The sequence below is a fragment of the Grampus griseus genome (assembly GCF_964374135.1).
Source record: "Grampus griseus genome assembly, chromosome: 20".
Lineage (NCBI taxonomy): Eukaryota > Metazoa > Chordata > Mammalia > Artiodactyla > Delphinidae > Grampus > Grampus griseus.
Genome location: NC_139014.1, coordinates 30,513,587 through 30,534,823, shown reverse-complemented (window position 1 = coordinate 30,534,823; position 21,237 = coordinate 30,513,587). Strand labels below are relative to the sequence as shown.

The 21,237-nt window shown below is 50.9% G+C and overlaps 1 protein-coding gene across 2 annotated transcripts in view; it reads right to left on the bottom strand.

Moving 5' to 3' along the window:
• The window catches only part of CUEDC1 (CUE domain containing 1), a 76,674-nt gene that overhangs the window by 49,942 nt on the left and 5,495 nt on the right, over positions 1-21,237 (bottom strand). The window contains exon 2 of one of the 2 annotated variants that reach the window (XM_082678315.1): positions 2,015-2,088. The exons of the other annotated variant lie outside the window; for it this stretch is intronic. The gene's annotated coding sequence lies outside the window, so the exon portion shown is untranslated. The remainder of the gene's footprint in view (positions 1-2,014; positions 2,089-21,237) is intronic. 2 annotated transcript variants of the gene reach the window in all.

Genomic DNA, 21,237 nt, shown 5'->3' with positions numbered 1-21,237 from the left:
AGGCCCCAGTTCATTTTGTCTTCACATCCATCCTATCGGCAAGGTGTCATTCTTATTCCTCGATTTATAAGCACAGAAAGCTTACACACTTGCCCAGCTCAGTCGGCTAGAGGTTAAAGGCCCAGGGGGTCTGTTCAGTTCCAGAGCCCGTGCTCTAAACCCTCCCTATTCAAAGTGCGGCCTCCGACTGGCAGCATCTGCACCGACTGGGACCTTATTAGAAATGCAGGATCCCAGGGCCTACTCCATACCTACTGAATCAGAATCTGCATTCTAGCAAAATCTACGGTTGATTCCCATGCACATCCCTGTTGGAGAATCCCTGCTCTAGATCACCAGTCCAGCTGATTTACAACCTGGTTTTATCTTGCTGAAGGCAATATTAGAATGTTTGCTTTCTCCACACGTGCACACACACAGCTGGCAAGTAAAGCAAGCAAGGTGGTTAAGGGTTACAATAATCCATCAGTGACACATGCAAAAGGCGTATTTTAAAAAGGGCTGGGAGGACTCACGTCAAACACTCATCAGTGGTTACCTCTGAGGAGTGGTATGGGATGGGGAGAAGGGGTGGTGGAAGGGGGGGCCATTTGTTTTATTTGTTTATATTTTTCGTTTTTAATATTTATTTATTTATTTGGCGGCACCGGGTCTTAGTTGTGGCATGCAGGATCTTTAGTTACGGCATGCGGACTCTTAGTTGCAGCATGTGGGATCTAGCTCCCTGACCAGGGATCGATCCCGGGCCCCCCGCCTTGGGAGCATGGAGTCTTAGCCTCTGGACCACCAGGGAAGTCTCAGGCCATTTGTATTATGTGAAATTTTTAATAAAAAGAATGGAGTTGTTTATTGGTTACACAATTTTTCATAAAAAGCATGACAGTTCCCCAGAAGGCCAGGAAGGGGGTCCCTAGGGAAGTGTTGGTAGAAGAAAAGGGTTGCTGGGCTTGTAGTCATAAGAACTGGATTCAAGGCCAGGCTCTGCCCCTAATTTGCCTCGGGACAGCAGGGCTCTCACTTGGCATCTGTGGGCCTGTGTTTCCCCCACTATAAAGGGGGGTCGCCCCACGTACCCTTCCAAGCCCCACAGCATGGGTGCAGGGACCAACCGTGCAGCGAAATGCACAAGAGGCCTGTGTGAAGGGCAGGGTGCTGTGTTTCTTGAAAGGAAAAGCGACGAAAGAAAGCAGTGAAACATTCCCCCTCACTCATTCCATTCCCCAAACACAGGCAGTCCATGACTTTATAAGGAAGACACACACAGCAACCTGGATTTAGAGTCCGTGGGAGCCCCAGGCTGATTTTCAAATCCTTATTCGAACTTAAAAGTTAGGTTTGGACGTGGTTCAAAACACAGAGAGAAAGGGCTTTCTCAGCATCTTGCCCATTCTCTTTGCTCCTCGCCGGGTTTCTCTGCAGGCTCAGGACTCGGGGATGCTGTGTTGGGGCACAGATGCTCCCCTCTGCTGTGCCTTCCATGCCTCCCCACACACGGCCCTAGCCCCGGCGCTGCCTCCCAGCTGCTCTGAGGGTCCACAGTTCGGCTCCCTCTGGCCGATGCCTTAGTTTCCCCACTTTTATCTTAGAACCGGAAGGAGCAGCAAGTCCTCCCCTAGCTTGTCTCGGGGGAGGGGTGGAGTCTGGGTCCACAGGGATAAAGGCACTCGCTCCAACCCACAAAGCTAGCTTAAAATAAATAGAGCTGGGTCGGGTTCTCTATGACCTTTGGAAATACCTCCTTTTCCTTAAGATTTTTCCATCATTCCTTTGCAACTTGTCCCCTCATTCTGAGAGATGCACAAATCTGAAGACTAAAAGCTGCTGTGCGTTTCCTCAAACCGAATGATCCTAAAACCACACAGTCTGAAGGTATCATTGAAACTGAGCCAGAAAAGAATCCCGTCAGATTTTCCAGTGAGAACCAGGCCCTTCGAAACCATTACGAGCTTCAGCTACAGTGAAGTAATGGCGAAAGAAGCCTCCACGCAGGCAGTTCCAGCCCCAATATACTTACGTGGCCTTAGGCACCTAACGTCACCTCTCCGAGCCTCAGTTTTCTCATATGCGAGACAGTGAGAGAACCGGCACCTTTCGGGTTTAAAAAGAAGATTCTAGATAAGAATAAAGCCTTTCGTGCAGAGTAGGAGCTCGGTAAATAGCAACTATTACCATCATGATCATCTCACTCAGGACCATCCAACCCAAAGACAGGGGTCTGTCTAAATCAGTTCTCCACTCTTGTCACACATTAGAATCAACTAAGGAAAGTTTTTTCCTTTTAAAAAAATACCAGTGCCCAGACCTTATCCCCAGTGACTCTGATTCAGTCGTGTGGGTTAGGCCCGAGGGAATCAGTACATTTGTTACAGCTCTCCAGGTGATTCTAATGTGCACCTGTGATTGAGAACTGTGCTCTGAATCCTTGCTTCTCAACCTTGAACGTGCACACGAATCTCCTAGGGGCCTTGCTAAAATGCAAGTTCTGACTCAGCAGGGTTAGCGTGAGGCCTGAGAGTCTGCATTTTCAACTAGCCCCCAGGTGACGCCAGTGCTACTGCTTCATGGCCTCAGGAAGAACGGCACCCAAAACTCAAGGTCTTGGGCAGATGGCTGGCAAGTTTATAAGATTCTTCTCTGGAAGTCTCAAAGGCTGGCTCTGTCTAGCCAGGCTAGAGCTCACTGCCTCCTGGAAGTAGACAGCCAACTATATGCCCTCAGACTGGGGCACAAGGACCCAGAACCAGAGCTTGTCCTCAGATGACTCTCTCTTCGGCTTCATGTTGTTTTTTGGCGGTGGTGGGTGAGGCAGGAAGGGGTGGTCTTAGCAAGAGCCTGCAGACACGCGTGGCCACAAAGGCACACTAGCAAGTTAATCATGACACCGCACCCTGCATTCCTGTGGAGTTGCCTTCTCAACACCGTCGAAGACAAAAGCCAGAAGGAAAGGGTCCTAGTTACTTTCGCTCAGATCGGCGGGGTGTAGGAGGGCATGGCCCGACCTGGCACCATGGCCCATCCAGAAGGAGCTGAAAACAACTGCACCTCTGGTCCGCCTGCTTCCTCTGAGCAGCCAAGCAGGAAAGCTTCCTGCCTGGAGCTGGCTAGGTAAGTGCACAGTTGAAGGGACTCCAGGGAAACATGAGGTGGGAAGGGGCTGGACGGGCAAGTCCCTCCGGCTTTGAGGGTGGTGCATTTTGTGACCCTAAACAACATCAACAACCCAACACTGACGGGGCACCTATTACGTGCCAGAGAATTTTACAGAAATACTCTAATTGGATCCTCACGTCAACTTCGCAAGTCAGGCATCACTGCTTTCATTGTACAGGTGAGAAGACTGAGGCTCAGTGGATAAGTAATGGAACCTACAGAGGACAGAGTCAGGATCGGAAGCCAAGCTCAAAACTTAAAATCTCTCGATGCCTCAACTTACCCTTTCACAAGAAAGGGAAAAGCGTATAAATGAACAGAACTGAAAGTGGCTTCGTTATTAATCATTATCCTCATCAGAAGTTAAGAGATACTGGGAGAAACGGTTGGTGTCTGTCCTGACGTTCAGGTGGCTAAGCCCAGACCCCTGCAGTCCCCAGGCCCTTGAGGGGAGGGTGAAATGCACCTGACGACTCCAGGGTGAGTACAGGAGACTTCAGGGGAAGGCCCGGCTGTGGGATACAGCTAGGGTCCAAAAACCCAACAGCTCAAGGAAGGAGACGGAGCTGAGTCACAGCTGCATGTTCCCAGCACCCGGGCCACCATGCCAGGCCCAAGGCTGGAAATGTGCCCATGGGCCCTGAGGGCCAACCTGAACCTGTGCCCCATCGCCTCACCCCTGCATAAGTCATGGAGACTTCCTGAAACAGCCGGGGGCCGTTCAAGGACTACAGCACCAAGGGCCAAAGAGGCCATGCTGGGAGCCTCTGTCCCATTGGCCCCAGGCCCCTCCTCCCAGCACCCTTGCAGCTCTGGATTAATATTACACCCATACAACCCCGACAGTGGCTCCTGACCATCCAGCTCCATGAAGGTCTGAGGCTTAACATACAGACAAGCTGGAGATGGAGGGGAACAACAGGGGATGCACAAGGAGGCAACAGCATAGCCACTGAAAATGTTTTAGAACCACACCATTTCATTAAGAATGCTCATTCTACAGTGTTACATGAAAAAGCTACATGCAGAAGTATGTCATCAGTAAGATAACAACTGACTGTTTAAGAATCTATGCACATTAAGATGAAGAACAGGGCTTCCCTGGTGGCGCAGTGGTTGAGAGTCCGCCTGCCGATGCAGGGGACACGGGTTCGTGCCCCGGTCCGGGAAGATCCCACATGCCGCGGAGCGGCTGGGCGCGAGCCATGGCTGCTGAGCCTGCGCGTCCGGAGCCTGTGCTCCGCAATGGGAGAGGCCACAGCAGTGAGAGGCCCGCGTACCGCAAAAAAAAAAAAAAAAAAAAAAAGATGAAGAACAGAGGGAGACACAATCAAATGTTATTGGTGGCACCATTTAAGTGATCAGAATGATCACTTTTTTTGGAAATTAAGCATTTTCCAGTTTTTCTGGAATGTAATGTAGAAGGTAAACTACACAGGGGTCAAAGGAGCACATTCTTTTTTTTTTTTTTTGATTGAAGGACAGTTGATTTACAAGAGGAGCACATTCTGACTAAAGTCCGTGTGTCTGAGGAGTCAGGATGAAGACTTGCAGAGAGGGCACAGCCCAGGCGAGACAGTTCACAGCAATGAGATGGAACAGGCACATCTGCAGTCCAAGGCCACGGGGCTATGGTGCTCAGACCTGGGCCAGCGGGCCAGTGGGGGACCCTTCCCAAGGGGCTGGAATTCTCCAGGGAATATAACAAAAAGCCCCTTAATCCTTAAAGTGCTCTAAAGGACTCTATTGAAAGGCGCCTACTGAAAGAGTGCAGTCAGGTGCTCTGCCCCACGCTGGGGGCAGCAGACAGCTGCCACTGCAGGCTCCAGCGTCCCTCGAGACTCCCGGCCGAGGAGGATTCCTGCCTGTGCTGCAAAGCCCCACCAGCACAAGGACAGAAGAGAGCTGAGCTTCACCATATGGGGCTCAGGAGCCTCCTGGGAATGCCGGCGGGAGGGGGAATGGCAGGTCCCTAAGCCCTGTGCAAATGTGAAGGAGGGAAGAGGTTTAAAGTGAAGGAACAGCACCAGCTGTCGCCAAAACAACACTAATTACAGGGGCTGTGCCGCCTGCACCAGGCCGGGCTCTGCAAGCAAAGATCCTCCCAGGGGCCCGGCAGTCACCCAGCCGCCTGTGCTTTGCTGCCTTGTGGATGGGCTGCAGGCCTGTCACCCAACTGGGCAGGGAAGCCCAGGCCCAGAAAGCAGCTTCCACAGGTCCTGCTTACTGAGACGTCCCCATCACAGGGTCAGTTGCCTGGGCTGTGGGCCAGGGCCAGGAGACACTGGAATGTGGACAGGACTAGAGAAGCTCCTTCTCTGGAGTTTTTTTTTTTTTTTTTAATTTTTGGCTGCATTGGGTCTTCGTTGCTGCTCGCGGGCTTTCTCTAGTTGCAGCGAGCAGGGGTTACTCTTCATTGCGGTGGGCGGGCTTCTCACTGCGGTGTCCTCTTGTTGCAGAGCACGGGCTCTAGGCGTGCAGGCTTCAGTAGTTGTGGCTCGCGGGCTCAGTAGTTGTGGCTCACGGGCTCTAGAGTGCAGGCTCAGTAGTTGTGGCTCGCGGGCTCTAGAGTGCAGGCTCAGTAGTTGTGGAACGCGGGCTTAGCTGCTCCGTGGCATGTGGGATCTTCCCAGACCAGGGCTCGAACCCATGTCCCCTGCATTGGCAGGAGGATTCTTAACCACTGCACCACCAGGGAAGCCCTCTGGAGCTTTTAAAGACCTAAGTATCTGGAATAGCAACAGTAAAATAGGAAAAAATTGATGTCCTTGTCCCTTGAAGCTGGGGAAGGGGCAGAGTCAAGTGGAGAGACCAGAAATGCCAGTTCTCAGGGGCTCCTCACTCGCAGCTCACAGCTCATCACGGCAAGGAGCTCAAGTTCACCATCACTGACGGGGCGTGGGGGCGGGGGGTGGGCCCTGGACGTCCTCCTGCCCAAGGCGTTTCTGCTGAGACCCTGGGGTGGACTGAAAAAGGCCCACACTCAGGAAGCCAAGGAGGTAGGAAGCGCCCGGGTCCAGACCCGGGTTTTGTCCCTGTTCTGTGGCTTCCTAGCCATGGGGCTGGTGCCAAGCCGCTTCACTCCCCTAAATTAGGTGTAAGCGGTACCCATCCTCGCTACTGCATCAAAACGTGTGCGGATCCACGAGAAATGCATGCGATGGTATTTCTAAGACTATCAGATGCTAAACAAATGGAAGGTGGCATTATGACTAGCGGGGCGTCATTATAAAGCGGGGGCATTTTGCTTCTCTCTCATGACAACATGCAAATTAGAAGCAAAAACAGACACATGCCTTGTTTTTCAAGCCCTTCACCCACACACTCTAAAACAGGACTGGATGGGGCAGCCTCAGGAACATAGGATGGGGCTCCTGAACCGGAGGGGAAAGGGAAAGGGAGAAAGGAGTAAACAAAACCAGCGAGACTAGGGAAGAAGTAAGAAGGTTAGAACCCAGATTCTGGCCTCCTGGAAACGAGCCCCGCGTCCCTGGGAAAGAGGCCGAGATGAAAGAGAGGCGCAGCTGGGGGAAAACAGGCCGTGAGAACAGGATGCGATTGTTCACCAGGACAGGCTGAGCAGCCACCCCGGCTTTGTGCGTTGATGTAATTAAGGCCCGGTAGGTGGGGGCCGAGGTTTGGAATCCTTTAGCTCCTCGCTATTCTCCCGGGACAGCTGAGCCCGAACTTGGGGCTGGAACTGGGGGTGGCTCAGCTAAAAGGGGGCAGCGGCCCAGGCGGCCAGAGGCGAAGCCCTCATTCCTGCCTGAGAGGCACTTCCTTCTCCCCAGTACTTTCCCCGGGAGTTCCCTGAAGGCCGGCCTCTGCCCTGACCCCAGTTAACACTCCCACTAATTGCTGGGGCTGCGAGAGCCCAAAAGCCCAGGGAGCAAAAGAGCCTGAGTTAATTAAGGAGAGAAAAAAAGTCTGCTTCTCTGTTCTTCCTTCCCCTCCTCCCTGCTCCTCTGGGTCGGGCGTCTAGTTTCAGGGAAGCTCCAGAGGCAGGGATCTTCAGCCTGGAGCCAAAACCAACAATGGCACATGGAAATTACTGAACGGGAGCAGCTGGGCCGCGAGGGCTTCTAGAAGCCTTGCTCCAAAGCTGTCCAACTTTCCAAATTTCCCAGAGGTATGTCAGGGGGCCACTCCACACCCATCCAAAGGAAAGCCTCATGGTCTCAGTCCAAATACTGTTTGCTCTCAAATCAGCACAGCACAAGTTCTTGCTACCAAGGTGGGATTCCTCCAGAGGGCAATGGGCATTCTGTAAGCTAAACAGTAATAATGCAACATAGGCATTTGACAGATATTACCTCATCTAATTTCACAACTACCCTATGAGGTAAGTACTATCCTTGTCCCGACTTCATAGATGGGGAAACTGAGGCTTAGAGGAGATAATTAATGTACCCAAGTTCAACAAGCCAGCAAGCAGCAGAGGAACGATTCAGACCCCTGCACTCTGACTCCACAACCTGCCACTTGGATATTCTAGTACACTAGTAACAAGCCTTGTGGAGCTTCTTAGCCAAGGGTGCTTGAGGTTTCGATGAGGTCCAGGGATCTCCCCCCAACGACATCAAATGCACAATTGAATGTGTTTGGGTGTGCATACACCCTTCAGGGTGAAGGAGGGTGTCGAAGTTCTCTTTAGATTATCAGAGGGGTCTGGAACCCAAAAAGAGGTTAACAAACATGGACCAGTGAGGTGACACCCCAATCCATGCCTGCTAAGTTGACTCCAGAACACAGATCTTCTAACTTGAGTCCTCTACTCTTTCACTTCATCTCCTCGTTCTGATGAAACATCCAAGCGGGAAGCTGAATTTCTCCGCAAAGAGATGATGCACTGGCCGTTTAGAATTAGGCAACTTAGCACTGAAAATCCACCACCCGGCGGGTGAAAGGGATTTCCTATCCACTGCTTCTTACTTCTTTCCACCGCTGCAAAACAAGTTCCAACATTGTCCCAATCCTGATCCTTGGTTTTGCTTGGATTCAGACAGAGGAAAATACATTACCTGCAGCCCTAAACTATCAGAAATTCACAGGGGGAAGAAAGTTTCTGTTCCAAACGAATTTTCTACACTTTTAAAGACAGCTGTCTAGCTAAAAGCAATGGTATTCCCTTAACTGCAGCCACTGTCCTCATTTTCAGATGCTCCAAGACAGCAAACAGTAACAGTGCTGCTGCTGCCCACAACTGACAGCCAGTATTATCGAGCACGCATTCTGCGCTCCACCCACGCTTACCTCATTTAACCCTAACTCCAACCCTAGGAGGCAGAGGCGTTATTATCTCTGACTTACAGATGACAATATTAAGACTCAGAGAGGCTAAACAGCTGCCCAAGAACACACAGCAAGTTAAGTGACAGAACCAGGGGTCAAACCCAAGTCTATCTGACCCCAAGATGGGGCCCTAGACCAGGGCCACTTAAAGCAGGTCTGCAGACCATTCAGAAACTGTTAGTCGTGTATCCTTGGCAAGATAAGCACAGGAAAAGAGAGTAAGTAAGGGTTTAGAGATGTTTCTAGCAATTTGATATTGCTACCACATTCAAACATGCGACGGGAGACTTGCCTCTTTGAATAGGGAAAGCATATAGACCAGTTAAGACTTGTGCAGAGGGTCATGCTCGTCGGGCCACATATCCGTCCCCAGAAGAATGAAATAAACCACCCATCCTTCACCTCAGAGTTTGAGAAGCACTGCCCTAAAGCGCTCTGCAAGGACGGGCACCTACGCCCCTCAAATGAGGCCACCCCCGCAGTTGCCCCCCTCAGCGAGCAGTCTTCTAGCAAGGCATTCCTCAGGCTTTTACGTGCCCGCAAACCACCTGGGCCTCTTGTTAAGATGCAGACTGACTTGGGCAGCCCGAGGTGGGGCCCAAGACTCTCCATTTCTCACCAGGTGGCGTGGGTGCTGCTGGTCTGGGGACCCGACTTGAGGAACAAGTTTCTAACGGCACATCACACAGGGGCAGATAAGGCTGGTTCCAGAAACTCCACTGGACAAAGCCAGCCAGAGCCCAGCAAAGGGCCCGAGAACAGGCTCTCCCCCCGGGACTGGCTGTGAGGGGGCAGAAGGCCCTGCATGGGACCGGGTTCCTATCACAGGCAGCCCTAGCAACACACCTTTCCCACCCCAACCTGAGCCTGGGACACCAGGGGCCCTTTTTTCCTGAGTTGCAGAAAAACTGCCTTAAGGGCAGAGAAGAGCGGCTCTGAGGCATTTGCTACCTATAACCAGACCCGAGAAGAGGAGGTATTCTGATTAAACTGTGCCTCCTGCCTCAGCTCTGCTCCTGCCACCCTGCAGCTGGATCTCAGCCAGTGATGCCCAGGGAGGACTACCACACACGTGTTTGGGTCATCCCAGGAGGGCAGAAATGGCTCCTCAGTGGCCACTCCTGTGGCCAGAAAGGGCCACGAGCAGGGAAACTCCAAGGGGAAATGGTTCCCACTTCCTTCAGGTTACCTGTCTTATTCCCTGGAAGTTCTTGACCGTAGAGACTTTCCTCCTTATTACCAGTCTGTCTCTCCTAATTTAACTTATGGCCCAAGGACTGAAGGACTATGTACTTATTAAAGGGGCAATTCACAGTAAAAGGCTCAGATCTCCCACTCATTCAGGGATTCACTGTTTCATTCAAAACTATTTATGGGGTAACTGCCATGTGTCAGGTACCATGATGGACTCGAAAGACGAGGGACACTTCCTCACTCTTCTCTAAGAAGTAGGGAATAAATGACCGAAGGGGCCATGAAGCCAAGCCATTAACTAAGGCAAGGGGCACTGCATCTTCCTGGAGCCAGCAGGAAGGCGAGCTTCTGCACAGTAGCTTTCATATATGCACGGACTTAGGGAAAGTCAGTCCGAGGGTGGGGCTGGGCACTTGAGGCTGATGGTACCTGACAAGGGCTCCTTGACTTGACTCACAACAGGGCGCAGAAAGGCCTGAGGGTTACTGACACACACAGCAAACACAGAGGGGCTTGACGTCCAAACCAAAAGTGTCTGGACAAGACACAGACCCAACTCTGGCGAAAATCAGGCTGAAAAATCAACTCCGGATCTCAGCTGACTCTCATGAAACCACGAGGCTCTTTCTTCTTTGCGAAAGCAAACCACGTTCTCCTACCTCCAAACCCTGCCATGTGCTATTTCCCTACAAGATGCTCTCACCAATGTCAGTAGCACTACCACCCCTAATTGTGATAGCCAAAAACGTCCCCAGACACTGCCAATGTCTCCCGGGGGACAAAATCATCCCCATTTGCAAACACTGCACTGGAGGGATGGCCAGAAACCCTGGCTGTGCATGAGAAACACCTGGGGAGCTTCTAAAACTCACCCATGCCTGGGTCCCACCCCACACACATTCTGATTCTGGTCTAAGATTCTATACGTAAACAAGAATGTCTGTCACTTTACAGGCCCTTAATGTTGCTTTAATGTGCTGGTTGACTCATCCATTAGACTGACTCTCTCCAGAAGCATGAACTACATCTCTTATTTCCCTCTCTCCACAAAGCTCCAGACAGTGCTCCATGCAGTGCCTATTTTATGCTAATCAGAAGAGTCTGGAAAGTTCTTGAGCCCTCTCCACCCTCACTTCAAATGAAGAAGCCACTTCAAATGGCACCATCGCCCCCAGATGACAAGAAGAATCTACAACCTCCAAACCTCAAAAGCAGGAGGGGACAGAGGAGATGGGGGCCGATGAGAATGCAGCCACCTGACTTGGGTCTCAGTGTCCAACCTCTGAATGAGTCCCCCTTCATGCTCTCCTGTGGGTGTGAGGACCATTTGCTAAATGGCCAAGACACCCACCTATGTATACTCAAGTTTATTGACCCCCCACTTTTCTTGACCAGAATGGGGGCAGCAGCAGCAGTAGAAACTCCAGTCTACCTGATTGAACGCTGTTTTCCTCAGGCTGATGGTGACCTGAAAATAAATGCAGGCCCAGAATCAGCTCCTTTCTGAGCTGGAAAGGTTAGGATCTTTCCCAACACCTCGCTCAAGGATCCCCAGGGGGATCTGGAGAGCTGATTGACAGAGGCCTGGCCAGTGTTAACAGTTAACTGAGGTAGTCAAGTTCATGTCCTGCCTCCCCATCTCCCCACACCTGAGGCTGCCCCTGCTGGCCACCCCTTCGGACAAGGCCAAAGAGGGATGGAGTGTCAAGGGAGAAGATCTGGCTATTAACCCCTAGCCGCCCTAAGTGGAAATGCATTCATCATTCACACAGTCGTTAACAAATGTACAGAGACTACCTGAAAAGTGATACACGTGCTTAGAGAGTAGACATGCCATTCTTCCCAATTTTTATACTTGAGTTAAAACGAAGGGAGGGAAATCCAGCGGCCAAGCTCCCCCAAAGACAGCAAAGGCTATTCAAGCTCCCAAGATCAGCTTTCTCACTAAATTTCACTGGCTAATACATAAGAATGTAAATTGCCATTTGGTTACATTACACTGAACGAGTGACTTAGTATTTTCTCTGATATTTTCTCATTTGCTATTCATTGCCCAAAGGATGCGTGAGTCTTAAAGATCTGCTTCAGGTGGCCCTGGCTAGCTTGCTAAAATCCGTCTAGGGCAGGCGTCCGCAACCCCTGGGCCGCGGATCGGTAGCCATCCGCGCGGCCAGTTAGGCACCAGACGGTACAGCAGGAGGTGAGCTGCGGGCGAGTGAGCGGCGGGCGAGACAGCCGAGCTTCATCTGCGCCTCCCCATCGCACGCACAACCGCCTGAACCGTGCCCCAAACCCCCCAACCCTCTGTGGAAAAACTGCCTTCCGCGAAACCGGTCCCTGGTGCCAAAAAGGTTGGGGACCGCTGGTCTAGGACACCGAGGCCTTCCATTCTTGGAGGCCAGCAGGATAGGGATTTTTTTTTTTTTTCCAAGCTTCCTTCCCTCCCCTCAGTTACACACAGACACACACACCCTGTTGCCTGGAGACTGAACACATTCCTCATGCTTACGTTTCTTTTCATTCTCCAGAAGCAGGATCTGTGGAAACTGGGGCCTCCAGGAAACAAGCCTGGGGCGGGGGAGGAGGGGACCCGGAGTGACACTTCCTCACCAACAGGCCACCCCCTCCCCGCTGCCCCCCTTTCCTCCCCGGGTCTGAAAAGCCCGCTGGCTGCAACTGAAGGGCTCCCACAGGGAACAAGGCCCCCTTTGAAAGTCCGTGTTGACCGCAGCCCGGCCGGGGTTGCCATGGCCACGGTCCTCCCGGCAGCCCGGAGCCGGCGCAGCGCCGGGACACCCGTCCTGACCCCCTCCCCGGGGCCCCGCGGGCCCCCGACACCCCTCTCCTGCACCCCGCAGCTGCTGGAAGCGCCGATTTTCCTCAAATCAGAAAACATCCTCCTAAAGGGGACGAAAGAGGATTAAGGCTCCCCCCGGAGCAGGCCGGAGGCGCCTCCCTCCGGGCCCTGCCTCCCCGCCCGGCCGTCCGCTCACGGGGACAAGGACCCGCACGACCTCTTTCTGTCATTCATTCTCGCAGTGCCCAGGGCCCAGCGGCCAGGGAGGTCGGGAGGGGCCGGCTTGGGCTCGGCCTCGGCCTGAAGCCGCGGGCCGCCGGGACCCCGGGCCTGACGGCGGCAGCCGGGCAGCTCCAGCCTCGCCAGGCCCACGTTCCTCCCGGTCCCTCCCCCCGCCCCACCCCCGCCCCCCGCCCCGCTCCGAGAAGCCAGAGGGAGCTGGGCCTCTGAATAATTCAGCCCTCAAATTGCTCTGTGGTCGGAAGGGTTTCTTCATTTATTTTTTAACTCTCCAGGAGCTGCAGTTTCACCACGGGAAGCACTTTAATCCCAAACGTGGATCTGGTTTGAGACCCGGGGCCTCCCAGGACTGCAGGGAAGGGGGTCACTGAACTTCCAGAATCCAGCCAACCGCCCACCCAGCGCCAGGGCTGGGAAGCGGCTGCAGGTCGGGAGGAGGGCGCAGGCCTCCAGGGAGGAACTGAATTACTAGAAAGCCCTGAGTATCAGCCCCCTAGGCTGCCTCTAGTGGGCCATGCCCAGCCCCCGCCCCCCAGCTTCCCACCCTCCCTCCCCACAGTCCTGATGTTCAGTCTGACTCAAGAGGCCTGGAGCACACAGTGTTACCACGCGGCCACAGGTCCCTGGCAGCGGGCAGCCTTGGCTTCCGTTAATCATGTTAGCTGATGTTTTACTGAGCCTTCATGTCATATAACCCTCACAATAACCTAATGAGGTAGGTACTATGAATATCCTCATTTCACAAGTGAGGAAACAGACTGGAGGAGGTTAGGAAATGTCCCCAGGTCATATAGCTAGCAAGTGAAGGAGGATTCACACCCAGCTGTCTCACTGCAGACGGCAAGCCTTAATGCCCATGTTACATGGCCCAAGCATACGCTGCACACAGCATCCTCAGAGAGCAGACCTCAGCCCGAAGAGGTGAAGAGCCTTGCTCGTAGTCACACAGCCCACTGGGGCTGTGTCGGACGAGGACCGAAATGCCATGATCTGGGCTAACATCCTTTCCACAATCACAGTGTCAACTACCGAGGCAGGTGAGAGCACACTCCAAGTATTCCCTCTTTTACAACGTTACGGTCTAACGGCCTATAATCGAAGCTTGACCCCTGGCAATGCCCCCACGCTAGTCCTGTCCACTCCCTCCAGTCTCTGCTCCATGACCTTCCAACAAACAGCTCGCCTGCCTCCACCAAAACTTAAACCCTCTCCCACAGCATTATAATCTCTCCCATCCCCCTCCAGGGCAGTGCGATCTCCAAGACTCCTAACGAGAAACCCCACACCACCCTGCCAGCTCATATTTATGCAGCACTTTATAGTTCTCAAAGCGCTCTTACAGACATCATCCAATCAACTCGACAACCCTTGAACTAGGTAAGCACCAGCACCTTTCTGAGGACTGCCCCCACCCCCATCCACAGTGGACAGCCCCCAAGCCAGGTGCTACTATATGACCATGTGTTCCTGACCATCACTGCTTGGACCAGCAGGAGACAGCTGACACAAAGGAACAATCAGACTCTTTCCTCGGGAATTTGAATCAAGGTTCTGAGATACAATTCAGTCTGATAGTTACTGGAAGGAGGATGGGTATATTTGGGGGCTGAGGACCCATGACATCTGGCACACATCCACAGACGCAGTGGCATCCTCCAGTTCCAGGCACTTGGGAGGCCAGCCGTATTTCCTGCCCTTGATTCCTCCATTCCCCCGTGGCTTCAAATAGCTCAAGCTGGCTTCTGTTACTTGCAGTCAGTAGAGTCTGAACTAACAGATGGGTGGATAATTATCCTCCTTTTGCAGATGAGGAAAGAGGCTCACAAAGGTGGAGTGACCAAATGAATATCACATGACCAAAATGTAGTAAAGGAGAGGTTAAAATCCCTGCGAAGTGACTCTCCTTCAGTGCCATCTCTTGCCTCCTTCCCTGGATTAAAGAAAGTGGCAGGTGCTCCCTTCTTGTTAGTGTTTAAAAAAAAAAAATTATAACTGAGGATAACTGATTAGGCTGGAGGCACTCCAGTGGTTTAAAGCCAGAGACAAGAAATACAAAATCCTCTCCTTTGAAACCATGAAGACAATCCTTTGCTCCTCTACATTTCCCAGCCTCCTTTGCAGTTAGGTTGGAGCCATGTGACCAGTTCTTGACAAATTAAATGCACACAGAAGTAACAGGTGTCAGTTCCTTGCTAAGGCAGTTAAAAGCCAGGGGCTGGGGAACTGTGATGGCCCCATATTCCAGATGGTGTGGCTACAGGTGGGGGAGGGCTGTCTAACCCACGTCAGACTTTCCATGAGCACAAATGAACCCTAGATGGTGTCAAGCCCCTGGGATGTCAGGGTTTGATTATTACTGCAGCACAGCCTAGCTTCTCTCCTGGCTGAAACACACGAATCGTTCAACCGGGGCCCTTCAGCACATTTCTCTGGTCTGCAGGACGCTGTATTTGTTTGTCTAACATTCATTTGTTCAACAAATATTTCTAGAACATCAAGACTAGATGCTGTAACGTGTCCATACAGCCAAGAGCACAGTAGTGAAAAAGACCCAATCCCTCTGCTCAAGATGCGCCCTATCTGGTGACCCACAGGCCCTACATTGGCACTAAAAGGAGCAGTCCTACAGGTGTGAAAGCAGGACCTCCCGCCCAGCCACTGGCTAAACTGAGCCCAAGAAAAGGTAAGCTTCCAGGAGGCAAAGACAGCTTGTCCCAGCAACTCCGGGAAGGTAGCAGCCAAGACTGAGTTCGCACCGGGTTTTCATACCCTGGGCTGTACCAGCTCCCCTCCTGCCAGCCATGCGGCCACACACAAGTGCCTCCCTTGCCCTGGGCACAGAACAGAGGGGAGAGGGCATCCAAGAGGAGTCATCAAGAGAGCAGGTGGCTGGAAGAACACAGGAGCAGCAAAAGACACGGCTCATCTGCCCTCACCCTCTTCTGCAGCAAGAGTTATCTCCTCTGGGAATTACACTCCTGCTTAATTTATTTTAGCCCCCAAAGTCCCCAACAGCTGAGCTTTTTTCCCCTGACCCCATGTAGTTGAGGGCCAACCAGAGAAATCATCACTCTGTCTCTTTCTGCCAAAAGCTAGATGAGGAGACAAGTGAGGCAGGTAGGGCCACCACATAGAGTTGTACGGGCTGTTCACTGCACAAGGTGCCCCTCCAAAGGGGCAAATGGGGCTGGAATCCAACCTATGCTCTGCTTACCAAGCTGCATACCCTGGAGAAAGGGTCCCTTCTTCTAATTCACACAAAGGTGTCTGCTCTATGCCGCGGCCCCAGAAGCACTGGAGCAGGGGCTTCTCCACAAGGAGCGAAGAAGTTTGGTGATGGGTCCGTGGGAATGTACTGTACCAGCCTCTCTCAATTTGGAGTCTATCTGAAAATTTTTACAATAAAGTTTAAAAAAAAAAAACCACATCCCACTCAGTAAGTGGCTGTATTACTTAGGCATGTTACCTTACCCCTTAGCCCTCAGCCTTGGTTCCCACACCTAAAAAGACAATAATCCCTGGCTCATAGTTTGGTACAGGACTAAATTAAAGGACTGAAGTGAAATGCTTGAAACGAGTGAGTCCTCTTACACATGGGAGCTGTTAACAGTGGCTACTGCTGATGGCTGGGGCAAGAAGGAAAACGAGGCGAAATGGGGGCAGCGGGGCCTTGCAGAGAAAAGCAACCGCTCTGGGGAAAGTTCGCCATGAAGCCAGAGGGTGTCTGAAAACGGCCGCCGTATTACCATTCCTCAACTGGGCTTCCAGGGGGGCTGATCTGAGGGAGTTTTCTTGCAATACCTCCCTCCCAGGTGGACTTTGAATTCCTCTGGGGACTCCAGCCTCGGCTCACAATCCAAATGACAGTCCACAGAAAGGTCACAAAGAGTGGCTCAGAAAAGGATGCGCCCCCTAGCTTCCTCGCAAACTCAGAGACACACAGGGCGGCTTCTGGGTGAGGCGGGGCAGGCAGGGAGTACTCACACCTGGAAGGCTCCTATCTGAGTTCTAAAGAGAACCAGAGGGCCCCAAAGATGTCCCAGGGGAGTCAGGCGTTAGCACAGGGAGGGCCCCACCCCCTTCATGGGGTGGAGTCCAAGTGGCCATTCACGTCCCTAAAGGTCAAAAACTATGTTTGCAGTGTCTCTAGTTGTATGTGATGAATTTTTACATTATTATCTTCAAAATTATCACTGCTATGTATGAATTTCACCAGTGGTTTGCCATTTAAAAATGACACACACACCCCAATTTATTTCCCCTTAAGGCCTATTCCTTCCCCAGAGCCTCACAGGGATGGAGAGGGCTGGAGGTGGCAGTGGCACAAAGCTGGGAGCCCTTCCCAAATCCCCTGGGGGTATCTCACCCTTGGCTCGAGCCACCAGGACCCTCTGCGTTGGCCTGGCCTCTACCTTGGGATACCCAAACAGAAGGCCTCTGGTTTCAGTCAAATGCCACCTCACTCACTCGTGCTTTCTTTTCTTTCTTCTTTTCCAAGATGAAAGCTAATAGGATGATTCACTCTCTTAAGTCAACTCATGAGAAGAAAGGAAGTCACCCAGGTTCCCAATTCTCTCTCCTTTGAACACCAGCCACTCCATGGCTCACCCCCATATGCATTTCAGAGAGATGCAATAACAAAGAAGAATTTCCACTCAAAAGCCCATCCTTCACCTTGCCTTTCATGTGTCAAGAATTTGCTATCTGTATCCATAGCAGTTAGTTCTAAGTTTCTGAAGCTGTCACAGCTGAGGGCTGAGTTGGGATGTAAAGACAGGCTTCCAAATAAAATGATAGGAAAGTGATAGGAGATCCCTATCCAAATAAAGTGATAGGAGAGCAAAGAGACACATGGCCCTTAAATCCACAGCGCAGCCCCTCACGGCAGAGAGTAAAAATCCACCCAGAAAATGTCCTTCTCTGTCCCTGTCGGCTCTCTTCAGCTCTGTCCCAAACTTAGAAACAGCTGTTTCCCTATAACTCCAAAAAAAGCTCTCATATGCCCCATCTCCTCATTCTTTCCAACACTGTGATCTGTACACTTAATCTACCTCCAGGCTCAGCTTATCCCTCCCTCAGCTTGTCAAAGAAGAAGAGGAACAGTCAAGGAGTAAGAAGTACAACACGACAACAAAGCCCTCTTGGAAACACCATCTACAGACTCAGCAGCCCGGCTTTCTGAGTTCAGATCCCAGCTCCTCGGTTACCTAACTGTGTGACCTTGGGCACGTTGACTTAACCCTCTGAGCCTCTGTCTCCTCATACGGAAAGTGGTAAATAATACTATACTCATACGGGGCTGAGTAAATAAATATATACTCTTAAAATGCACAGGAAGGTGATTGGCATGCAATAAATACGTAATAAAAATGTTATCATTATTAGACCATCACAACCATCTAGTGCAACAGGGATTATTATTACCAGCTCTAGTTAACAGATGTGTTCAAAAGCCATTTGTTGCCGGGGTACAATAATAGATTAACCTCAAGAAAAGTACAAATTAAGAAATTAAGTGATCTGCTCAGAACAACACAGATGACACAGTCCATACATGGCAGAGCTCAGCCTGGATCTCTCATCTTGGACTCCAAATCGCACACTCAGAAATTTCACACTTTAACACGCTCCCCTCCTCAGGCATGGAAATTTGAGAAGTCCCATGGATAAGCATCAAAAACAGACTTCAATTCTATAAGCCCCAGAGAGTGGCAGTATCTCAAGGGAATGTTGCAGGATTTGCCAAACAAAATTAATTTCCATTTGTTTTCATATTCCAAGAAAATATACCAAAACGGCCTTATACCACCTCACCAAAGGTGTCAAAAGACCCCTCAAGGCCAAGGATCACACCCACCTCAACAATAGTTCAGGCTCCCTCGAGAGGCTCCCAGGCTGTCAGCAATTTGCGAAAAAGGTCAGTGCAAATCATTTGGGAAGGCATTTGTGCAGGCCTGGCCTAAGACATGTAGACTTCCACCAAGCCCGTAGTTTTTAAAACCATGCACTGTCTTCACCCTGGATAAATAGCAGCGAGGCTACAGAAATATTTCCATCACACCCGAAAGCCTGCTTGCCACCACAACGCATTGAAATGGATGTTTCCAATTCGAGGAGAGCTCAACAAAAATATCGAGAAACACCCCAGCCTTTCCAGCAGAGGTAACCATTCTGGCATTTAGGAAACCTCTGAACACGAGTAAAGGATGTTTGTGGACACAGATTATTTGGGAAACATATGCCCTCATGCCCAAAGTCTAACTATATCTAATACATGGATTGAGCCCATTTCTTCCAGCTCTATTATGAATGTTCATTCATTCGAAGATTTCTACACAAGTACTTTCATCAGTGCTCTTTGTGTATTTCAAGACTGTGATGAAATCATCTTATGGCCATGCTGGAGAGAACTAGGAGTAAAAAGAGTTTAGCACTGGAGCCCTGGCTCTACCACTAACTAGCCACGTGATTTCATGAAATGATGATAATAACAATAATAATAACAACAGCAGCAGCAGTAGCAGCAGCTAACGTTTATTGAGAACTTACGATTTGCCAAGCACGTGCTAAGGGCTTAATAAGTGATCCTCATTAGCAACCATTAGGGGATATTACTACTCCCATTGCATGGGTCAGGAAACTAAGACTCCGAGAGCTTGAGTAACTTGCCCCAAGAACACAGCAGCAACTAGCAAGGGTGGATTCAAACACAGGCAGTCTGACTTGCGGTTCTTAACTACATACCATAGTTCTTTTCAAGGTGCTTAATGACCCAGGACCACAAATCCCTCTATAGGAGCCGTCTGGATAATCTTCAAAATCCTTTCTGGCTTTGAAATTCAGTGATTCTTTTAGAAATAAAATGAATTTATGACTTCGAGGAATAAAATGCAATGATGCTCTAGCACTGCTAAGGTGGGATGAAACATCTGTGTCTGCCACACCCACATCCGGTCCCGGGAGGAAAAGTGCTGATTTTCTAGGATAATGATGCCCTGTGAAACCACCAGACTGGCCCCAAACCGTCTCAGGAAGAACGACAGCTTGAAGACAGCGTCTTAGAAGATGCTCCAACTTGCAAAGGTCTGCAAGTCTCAACTATCAGCTCTCAAACCTTCATTTGTCTCTTTTTTTTTTTAAGGAAACTCAAACACAAGAAGATGCAAGTTTTAAGGATACCGGTACAAGGTGGGTGTAGGCCTCGTGGCACACTTACACCTGGCTTTCCTCTCAGCTCTGCACCTGCTCGTGGAAAATCCACCTCATCCAGGTAATCTGTGTTTTACAGCTTCCCTACAACCTCCCAGCTCAGTAGTCCTGTAACTGTGCGGGGTTTTGCCCTGTGCACACCTGCTGCTATCTTCCTTCTTACGCTGCCTCCCAGCCCATAGATACACACATGCTCAATGGCCGCCTTCCCCGACTCCAGCTCTGATTCATCTTCCTCCTCTCCCTGCTCAGCCACAGGAGTTCCCTGCCCACCCACCTTGCCACTAGTGGCAGCCAATGGTGAGACTCTCCCAGCTCACTTCTCTCACTCGCCCTAGCTCCCCGCGCGTGCTCTCTCTCTCTCACTCAGCTCCTGGTACAGCCTGAAACCGAAACTAATATCAGACCTGAACGAAGTGAAATAACGATTTCCTACGCCTGATCATCCTACACGACTACAAAGAATCTTCTCCGCAGAGCTCCAGATCTAGCGTGTTGGTCGCCGGGAAAAACAGAGTTCTGCAGGTGCCTGCTAAAACCCGATGCTTCCTTAATGAACAGGCAGGAGGAAGGAAGAGATCCTCCACAGGGTTTTCTGCTGCTGCTGCTTTTCTTTAATTTGCACAAGTTAATTTAAATTCACCCCAGCAAGTAAAGTTCACCACCCAGTATTTTAAATTCCTTTTCCAGCATCGGTTCGTGTTTGGCTCATTCTTAAGCAGATTCTCTTCTGAGAGCAAGCCTTGCTCCCTTTGGAGATCTCTGCAGCCATCTTGCTTGCTACGCAGCTTAGATGGCTAGACCACATGCTTTTCCTAAATTCGAAAAATGCAGCCTTTACTTTCACGCTGGGAACAAAAACAACAACTACAACAAACGAACAAAGAGAGCAAGTCATCATAAATGAACATAAGGTCTGCCCTTGAAACCCTTTCAAAGAATTATACATTCTGAGAAAAATCCCAAACTGTTCTGTTCATCATTCTTGCCCCCAGCATGCTTTTGGACGCCTTCCTCTGTTGCTGGGGGCATCGTGTAATGATTCAGTTGTCGGCTTGGGCAAAACAGAATTGAAATGGTAAATGTACTGGCCCAACAAGTGTTTGGTAAAAGAGTAATAACTTGTGGATCGTCTGCTAGTCACTCTTCATTCAACAAAGTTTACTGAAGGCCCTGTAGTTATGCCTGAAGCTCATCTAGGTGCTGGGCCAGAAGGGTGAATAAGATGACCGCTGGCTCCGACTGGGCCATTCTCAGAAACATCTCGTGATTAGGAGCTGAAGCTTTTCTCTAGTGCCAGCGGCCAGACAAGCGGTCAACTACTTGCAGGTCTCCTGCAGCCCTCTTCACGAGGC